The sequence below is a fragment of the Macaca fascicularis genome, chromosome 4 (genome assembly GCF_037993035.2).
Source record: "Macaca fascicularis isolate 582-1 chromosome 4, T2T-MFA8v1.1".
Taxonomy (NCBI): Eukaryota; Metazoa; Chordata; class Mammalia; order Primates; family Cercopithecidae; genus Macaca; species Macaca fascicularis.
Window position 1 is genome coordinate 72,816,057 of NC_088378.1, and position 10,079 is coordinate 72,826,135.

The 10,079-nt window shown below is 36.8% G+C and overlaps 1 pseudogene; it reads left to right on the plus strand.

Moving 5' to 3' along the window:
- Positions 1 to 362: 362 nt before the first annotated feature.
- Positions 363 to 5,552, plus strand: LOC107129442 (TAR DNA-binding protein 43-like; annotated as a pseudogene).
- Positions 5,553 to 10,079: the final 4,527 nt, after the last annotated feature.

The window sequence follows — 10,079 nt, forward strand, 5'->3', positions numbered from 1 at the left end:
AGTGAAATTTTATTAGAAAGACTAAATATAAATTATTACATATGATTTGCCTAAACACACACATACATACACACACACACACAGAGAGAGAAAAATCCAAGTAGAAAAAGTCCTATTTAGCAATCTGAAAGTATGATTTTAGCAGAAATAATTCAGCGAAGATAGTAACCAAATCCCTTTAAAAGGATTTAAGCAGACATTAAAAGACAGAGAAGCACAACTCACCACTTAGCAATTTTGCATCAAATTGTGTGAGGCAATATGCAGAAAACTGATAAGCAAATGAGTGAAAATAGTAAACAAATAAGAGTACACAGCTTAATACTTTTTTTTCTGATAAAACTAGCCAAAGTATTCCCAATATGAAATTCCTCAGGTGCCTTCATGGAAGTATGCAGGTAAGCTTGAAAGTGAGAGGTGCTGAATGACCCAATGATAATCTGATTAGTACAAAAATGTGTCAATCATGGAACAATTCACCTGCTTTGGCTGTTATGTTAGTGAATTTCCCTTTAACAAAATAAAATATTGATGCATTTTTAATGTTAACATAAATTAATTTGCTTCTTAATTTGAGTAGAGAAATTCTTAATATGAAGTCACACTGTGAATAAAATATAACATTAAAGAATATAGTGGTAAGTACAATCGTTTATTTGTTTCAAGAATAAAATAATCTATTACTTTCTGAATAGTTTATATACCACCATTCTTTTAAGAGAACCTTCACACAACTTAACTGTATTCATTTCAAGGTGTTTACTGGGATATTCTTTAAAAGTAAAAGTGTTACACTGAACTTAAAATATGTCTTTGAATGTAATTTATCCAAATAAGTATTACATTATACAACATGAGAGGTGATGAAAATATGTGGTAGATTCAGACAATTGATTATTTTATTTGCTAAAAAGATACACATTTTTGATACACTTCATAACATGAATGAATATTCCAAATTTTAGGCTTGGTTAAAAAAGTTGGAACCAGAAGATTCCATATGGTATGCTTCTGAGGTATATGAGTATGGGTTGGTAAGGAAGGGCAGGAGGGAACATGGTTCAAAATTTTTATGGGCCGTTTTGTGAGAAAGAAGAAGTAGCTGGGCTTCTCTTGGATCTATAGCTGCTTCAGTGACCCTACTGGGCTTCCTAGCAGTGGCCTAGCAGAAAAATAAAAAAATATGTACATGTATTCAGGTAACCAGAGATAAGAATTATGAGCCCATTGAAATACCATGGGAAGACGATGGAACAGTGCTGCTGCCCACGGTTGCAGTTCAGTTTCCAGGGGCATGTGGGCTTCCCTACAGGATTCCAGTGTCCCAGGGTATTAGGGGTGTCTGCTGGTAGAAGGAATTCTGCATGCCCCCAATGCTGGCTGGGGAAATGTGATATATGTTGTCAACTATTCTGTAGATAACTACAGAAAAAGGGATAAGACAGATATTTCATTAGCCATAAAAGTGAAAAGAGCAGTCCCGAAAACATCTGCTTTAACAGTGTGGGTTTCCCATGGAAAACAACTGAACAGGATCTGAAAGAATATTGCAGTACCTTCAGAGAAATTCTTATGGTGTAGGTCAAGAAGGATCTCAGAACTGGCTATTCAAAGGGATTTGGCTTTGTTCATTTTATAAAATATGAAACCCAGGTGAAAGAATGTCACAGCAACATAAGACAGATAGATGATGATGTGGCTGTACGCTTCCTAATTCTAAGCAAACTCTGAATGAGATTTTGAGAAGCAAAAATATGTTTGTTAGGTGTTGTACAGAGAAGATGAATTCTGATAAGCTTCAGCAGTTCTTTTGTCATTGCAGAGAAGTGATAGATGTCTTCATTCCCAAACCACTCAGGAACTTTGCCTTTCTTACATTGCAGATGATTAGCTTGTGCAGTCTCTTTGTGGAGAGGAGTTGATTATTAAGGGAATCAGCATACATATATCCAATGCAAGTGTAAGCACAATATCAGTAGACAGAAAGAGATGGAAGATTTGGTGGTAATCCAGGTATCTTTGGGAATCAGAGAGGTTTGATAACTGTAGTGGGAGTGGAGTAGACCTGAGAAACAACCAAGGTAGAACATGGAGGGTGGAATGAACTACAGGGTCAGGCAGCGGTTTTAATTGAGACTTTAGCTCAAGCATGGATTCTAAGCCTTCTGGCTGAAAAATGCAGACATGGGGGTTATGGTTTGTTGGGATAGAATGGTGGGATTACAAATTTTTCTAAACTCATGGTAAGTATACATAAAATACATGTGTACTAAAAACTTTCAAATTTGGTTTGTCCAATGTGGAGTATTTTCAGCAGTATTTTTAACATTTTTCTTTAAAAAAAAAAAGAGGAAGAGCTGGCCGGGCGTGGTGGCTCATGCCTGTAATCCCAGCACTTTGGGAGGCAGAGGCGGGTGGATCACGAGGTCAGGAGATCGAGACCATCTTGGCTAACACGGTGAAACCCCGTCTCTACTAAAAAATACAAAAAATTAGCCAGGTGTGGCAGCAGGCACCTGTAGTCCCAGCTACTCAGGAGGCTGAGGCAGGAGAATGGCATGAACCCAGGAGGTGGAGCTTGCAGTGAGTTGAGATCAGGACACTGCATTCCAGCCTGGGCGACAGAGCAAGACTCTGTCTCAAAAAAAAAAAAAAAAAAAAGAAGAGCTAATGGGATTTTATAAGTTTTGTTACATGAAGGGTGGAAATATTGAGTGATTGAAAGTGAACTGCTGTTAGCCTGATTTGACAAATCAATAATATACAATTGATATCAAAAGGATTCCTCTGTAATATTTTATCCCCGGACATGTCAATTGTTTGCACATTCAAAATGGAAACTATCGATTAAACTGTATTATTTTCTTCTTGTTTTAATTTAAACCGCATCTTATGAATTTTTGTTCCTTAAGAAAACCTCTTTTGGAGAGATCATGGTGTCATGTGTTTGGTTCTTTTGTTTTTGTTTTTTTAACACTTGTTTCCCTCTGTTATGGTTTGGATGTGTCCTCACCCAAATCTCATCTTGAATTGTAGCTCCCACAATTTCCACATGTTATGGGAGGGACCCAGTGGGAGATAATTGAATCATGGGGGCAGTTTCCCCATACTGTTCTCAAAGTAGTGAACAAGTCTCACCAGATGAGATGGTTTTGTAAGGGGAAATCCCTTTTACTTGTTTTCATTCTTTCTTGCTACTGCCAGGTAAGAAGCGCCTTTAGCCTTCTGCCATGATTGTGAGCCCTCCCCAGCCACATGGAACTGTGAGTCTATTAAACTGCTTTTTCTTTATAAAATACGCAGTCTTGGGTATATCTATATCAGCAGCCTGAAAACAGATTAATACAGTAAATTGGTACCAGTAGAGTGGGGTGCTTCTGTGAAGATACCCAAATCTGTTACAGTGACTTTGGAACTGGGTAACAGACAGAGATTGAAACAGTTTGGAGGACTCAGAAGAAGACAAGAAAACAGAAGAAAGTTTGGAATTTCCTAGAGATTTGTTGAATGGCTTTGACCAAAATACTAATAATGAGATGGACAATGAAATCCAGGCTGAGGTGGTCTCAGATGGAGATGAGGAACTTGTCGGGAAGTGGAGTAAAGGTGACTTGCTATTTTTTAGCAAAGAGACTGGTAGCATTTTGCCTCCGCCCTAGATATTTGTGAAACTTTGAACTTGAGGGAGATGACTTAGAGTATCTGGCAGAAGAAATTTCTAAGTACCAAAGCATTCAAGAAGTAACTTGGGTTCTGGTAAAAGCATTCAGCTTTAAAAGAGAAACACAGTATAAACATTTGGAAAATTTGCAGCCTGACCATGCAATAGAAAAAAGCACCCATTTTCTAAGGAAAAATTCAAGTCCCCTGAAGAAATTCACATAAGCAACGAGGTGTCAAATGTTAATCAACAAGACAATGGGAAAAATGTCTCCAGGGCATGTCAGAGCTATCTGTGGCAGCCCCTCTCATAATAGCCCAGAGGCCTAGGAGAAAAAAAAAAAATGGTTTTGTGAGCTGGGCCCAGGACCCCCCTGCTGTGTACAGACTATGGACTTGGTGCCCTGCATCCCAGCCACTCTAGCCATGGCTAAAGGGGGCTAAGGTACAGCTTCAGAGGGTGCAAGTCACAAGCCTTGTCAGCTTCCATGTGGTGTTGAGCCTGTGGGTACACAGAAGCCAAGAATTGGGGTTTGGGAACCTCTGCCTCGATTTCAGAGAATGTATGGGAACACATGGACGTCCAGGCACATGTTTGCTGCAGAGGTGGGGCTCTCATAAGAACCTCTGCTAGGGCAGTGTGGAAAGGAAATGTGGGAGGGAGTCCCACATTGAGTCCCTGCCGGGGCACTGCCTAGTAGAACTGTGAGGAGAGGGCCACCATCCTCCAGACCCCATAATGGTAGATCCACTGACAGCTTGCATTGTGCCCCTGGAAAAGCCACAGGCACTCAATGCCAGCCTGTGAAAGCAGCCTGGAGGGAGGCTGTACCCTGAAAAGCCACAGGGGTAGAGCTGAACAAGACCACGTGAACCCACCTTTTGCATCAGCTTGACCTGAATGTGAGACATGGAGTCAAAGGAGATCATTTTGGAGTTTTAATATTTGACTGCCCTGTTGGATTTTGGGCTTGCATGTGGCCTTTAGCCACTTTGTTTTGGCCCATTTTTCCAATTTGGAGTGGGTGGGTATATTTATCCAAATGCCTGTACCCCACTGTATGTAGGAAGTAACTAACTTGCTTTTGATTTTACAGGCTCATAGGCCAAAGGGACTTGCCTTGTCTTGGATGAGACTTTGGACTGTGGACTTTTAAGTTAATGCTGAAATTAGTGAAGACTTTGGAGGACTGCTGGGAAAGCATGATTGGTTTTGAAATGTAAGAATTGAGATTTGAGAAAGGCAAGGTGTAGAATGATATGGTTTGACTGTGTCTCCAACCAAATCTCACCTTGAACTGTCACTCCCATAATTCCTACATGTTGTGGGCAGGACCCAGTGGGAGATATTTGAATCACAGGGCAGTTTTTCCCATCGTGTTGTGGGGGTAGTGAATATGTCTCACCAGATCTAAAGGTTTTATAAGGGGAAAATTCTTTAGCTTGGTTTCATTCTCTCTTGCTGCCTACCATGTAAGAAGTGTCTTTTACCTTTTGCCATGATTGTGAGGCATCCTCAGCCCTGTGGAACTGTCCATTAAATATCTTTTTATAAATAATCCACACTTGGGTATGTCTTTATCAGCCATATGAAAATGAACTATTACACCCTTATATACAAAAGTTCAATATGAAGCCTTCATTTAATCTCTGCAGTTAATCTCATTTCAAATTTTTCTGGAGGAAGTACTTCATTGAAGGTAGTACTATACATTTTCTGCCATAGATATACTTCTGTTTACACACTTTCTCATTCAATAATTTGTCATCGTGCATCACAGGCTGCATCTCTGACAGTGGGTGTCCCATTTTTATCCATTACTGTTTATTTCATGGAGTTGTATCAATGTTATGGATGCAAGGCTCTGACATGGAAGCAGAAAGCTTTTTGAAGTTTTGCAACTTTGTGTGTGATTGATGGTGGTGCCAAGGCATGAAAAGCTAGTATGAGCAAGAAAAGGAGAGCACATGCAAAGACTTAGTGGAGCATAATGGATACTTTTTAACTTGGCAAGATATGTATCTCTAACTTGTGGCTTTGTTGAGAGAGTGTGCAGAAAGCAATGATAGCAAATAATATATGAATATGTTTTGTGTTCAAAGGACATCCACATCTGTTGGAAAACTTTAAGTGAAACTTAAACTTAAAGTGACTTTTGTTCTTATATAAACCACATTAGTTGAATGTGATAAGTGAAACCATACGTGTATTCCCCCTACCCCTTTGTCAAGTTCTGTGAATGCTATATGGTGTGTGTTCCTTTCTATTACTGATATGTAATTTTGTTAATGCGAACTGAAGCTGTTGGGAGAACACTGAGAACATGGACTGAGTTTGTGTGCTTTGCAGGAGTACTTGGAAGTGAGTGAGGTCAGGCATCTCAAAAAAGGGTTGAAGTTCTAATGTCTGTTAACTACCCATAATATTGGTGCTTGCTGCAGTTCTGTGTCCCGTGCTTGGATGCTTTTTATAAGAATTGTCAATGTTGAAAATGCTTAAATAAAACTGATTTAAATAAGAAATAAAATATTTATGGATACATAATAGTTCTACATTTTTGGGGGTACATGTGATATTTTGATACAATCATGTGTAATAATTAAATTAGGGTAATTGGGATATCCACCACCTCAAATATTTATCATTTATTTGTGTTGGGAACATTCCCATTTTGCTTCTCTAGTTCTTTTGATATATACAATAAATTGTTGTTAACTGTGGATATCCTATTGTCTTATAAAACACTAGATATTGTTCTTTTTATTTCACTGTATATTTCTTAGTCGTTAACTAACTCCTCTTTATACCGTTTTCCCACTACCCTTCCTCGCTTCTGGTAACCATCGTTCTACTTCCTACCTCCATAAGGTTAATCGTTTTAGCTCCCATATATGAGTGAAAATATGTGGTATTGGTCTCTGTGTGTGCCTGCATGATTTTACTGAACATAATATCTTCCAGTTCCATCCATGTGGCTGCAAATGACAGGATTTCCTTCTTTTTAGCTGAATAATATTTCATTGTGCATATGAACTACATTTTCTTTTTTTTTTTTTTTTTTTTTTTTTTTTTTTTTTTTTTTTTTTTTTTGAGACGGAGTCTCGCTGTGTCTCCCAGGCTGGAGTGCCGTGGCGTGATCTCGGCTCACTGCAAGCTCCGCCTCCCGGGTTCACGCCATTCTCCCGCCTCAGCCTCCCAAGTAGCTGAGACTACAGGCGCCCGCCACCACGCCCGGCTAGTTTTTTGTATTTTTAGTAGAGACGGGGTTTCACCATGTTAGCCAGGATAGTCTCGATCTCCTGACCTCGTGATCCACCCGCCTCGGCCTCCCAAAGTGCTGGGATTACAGGCTTGAGCCACCGCGCCCGGCAAACTACATTTTCTTTATCCATTCATCCACTGATGGACACTTTGTTTTATTCCATATCGTGTCTATTGTGAATAGTGCTGCAATAAACATTGGAGTGGAGATATTTATTTTATATGCAGAGGTAACATTTTATATTGTTATGAACTGAATTTTATTGAGTGTGGGTTACACAGACAAATGAGCATTTCAAACTTCATCTAAGAGCACACTGAAAATTTGTGCATTACACTTAATATATATAAGTGCTAATAAGAAATAAAGTGCACCCAACTAGAGTTGAACCTTGAACAACATGGGTATTAGGGTTGCTGAACTTATGTAGTCAAAAACCCACACATAACTTTTGATTTCCCAAAAGCTTAACTGCTGATAGTCTACTGATCACTGGAAGCCTTATTGAAAACAATAAAGTCAATTAACAGAGATTTTGTATTTTATATGTAATATGCATTAACTGTATTCTTACAATTAAGTAAGCTGTAGAAATGTTGCTATAAAAATAAAAAAAGAAAATCATAAAAAGGAAAAAATATATTTACTGTTTATCAAGTTGAAGCAGATCACCATAAAGGCCTTCATCCTCATCATCTTCACACTGAGTAGGCCGAGGAGGAAGAGTAGAAGGTTTGGTCTTGTCTCAGATGTGGCAAAGGCAGAAGGAAATCCATGCCTAAGTTGTCCTGTACATTTCAAACCCATGTTGCTCAAGAAAAAAGTATTCATGTAAAGGAATGCTAAGTCATAAGCAAATACCTAAATGTAAAATGACTACAATCAAATATTACTCTAAGTTTGATACTCTCTGCAGTATTGTTTAGCAATCATAAAATTGCTGCATAGTGTGAGTTTGAGCAAATGAGTAATATTATTGAAGATAATAATATGTGGATTTCTCACCACTGGGAAGGGGAGGTGCAAATTGTTTTATAAAGGAGAAAAATCAGAACAAACTCTGAGATGTTGGTTTGGAATTATGAGAATTCCTGGCTTTAAACATAGATCCTTAAGTGTATGTATAACCTGCAAATAATTATATAAATGTATATGTGCATTTATAAACATATAATGTAAACCTACTTGATAGATAAATAGAGAAATTGAGAGATAGATAGTTTATAGATGATCTACACATAATCTGTAAATACTTTGCTGATAAAATGTAGAAGCAATAGTGTACAAGTAGCAATGAGCATCTTAGCATCATTGACTTATAAATATCATTCTAAAGTATGTAGTATCTGGCTCCTTAAAGATTTGAATGATTCCAGAACTGAGGCATAAAAGCATCTTACGAGTTAACAACAACTTGCTATTCCAGAAACTAAAAAGGAGGGCAAGTGAGGTAATGCACCTTTTCATTAACTAGACTTAACTATTCTGTAATGCATATATATTACATTATGTTGTACATAATAAATACATGCAATTTTATCCTCTGATTGAAAAAAATAAAATAAAAAATCAGGGAGCCAGCTTGAAGAGGCTTCCACTGGTCAGATATGGGACAAGTTAAGCCTTAAAATAGTGATAGTATTGGCTTATACTTTTTAATATTTTCTCTGGCCAGAGGATATGCAGTATTTCTTGCAATAGCTCCTACCTGTGCCAGTAATCAATATGACTGAATTATCAGCATCGAAAAGGAGGTGAAACACTTTCTTTTAACTTTTTTTTGGGGGGGGATTAACATAGAAGAGCTCTGGTTCTTAATAGTCATTAACATACATGTTTAGTTGCTTTAACATTCCATATCACTGCAACCAAGTAATATACATATTTAAACTTTAAATCAACACTCACAATTTTAATTACATTATACAATTGTCTAGTGAGTTTTAAAAAAGAATTTTACTACAAAAGAAAAAAAAAAAAGAATGAAAAGCCATTCCCGAAGTCATTTTTTCAAGCAGTCTTGGTAAAATGATAGAGAGTGTGTAATTAGAAGTCCTGGATTTGGGATTTGAGTCTGATACTTTAAAGAGCTCTGTGACATTGGAGAAATCATTTAATATCTAAAATTTATTATACCTCAAAATGTGGGCAATACAAATGGCAATCACGTCTATTATAACTCCATCCCAGAGTTTTTGTGAAAGTTGTTAGGAAGCTTTGCTTAGAACTGTGTGACCATGTATTACTTTAGCTCTCCTTCAAGGCTCCGGTAAAATCTCTCTGTCACCAATAGAATCTCACACTTATTCCAAAGTCTTCAATAAAATGCATAATTAGATATTAAATCACAAGAAAAATTCTTTGCTTTATTACAAACTCAAAGGAGCCATTGTAAAAGAAAACAAAAGCCCAAAGAAAAGTATTAATTAGTGGAGTCATGAGCTAAGCATTTAGCTCCTCAGTTTTTTTCTATTTATATTTTTGTGAGTGTATTACAAATTATTCATGCAAGAGTAATTGAATGGAAAAGAAAAATGTCCAAATATTTGTAGGATAGTTTTATACAGGAGCCCTAACGTGTGTTTATTACTCAGTATTTAAATGTTAAAAGCCAGTCACATTATTTCATTAAAAAGACACATAAACTCAAACCTACACCCATATCCCATTGGTGATTCATGTTTTATACCCAAATAAAACATGCTGTGATATACGCACTTGTCAATGAAACAATAAAGTACATTTTGTCATAATTCCCAGTGAAAAAACTATTTTTGAAATAGTTTCCATGCTGAAATGATAATATAACATCCTAATGTTATATTTTAGCAGATTTAAAATGAATACTCGGTACTCTCTCCATAGGATAATATAAATATAAATAAATGCAAATATAAATGGCTTATTCTAGTTCCACAGGTTTACAATGATTCCCAAGTGTCTCTTAAGATCATAACAATGTTATAGCCTAAAATTAGAAATTAATTTAAGCTTAGAATTACTGTATTTAAAAAATAGATATGTAAAACAGTACAAAGTTTTTCTATTTAGATTTGTAAAAATTGTGGATTTATAAGCATATATAATTCAGTTTATTTTTTTCTCTTTAGCATGAGTTTTATTATCAAAAAATTTGATTAAACAAAATTATTTCAA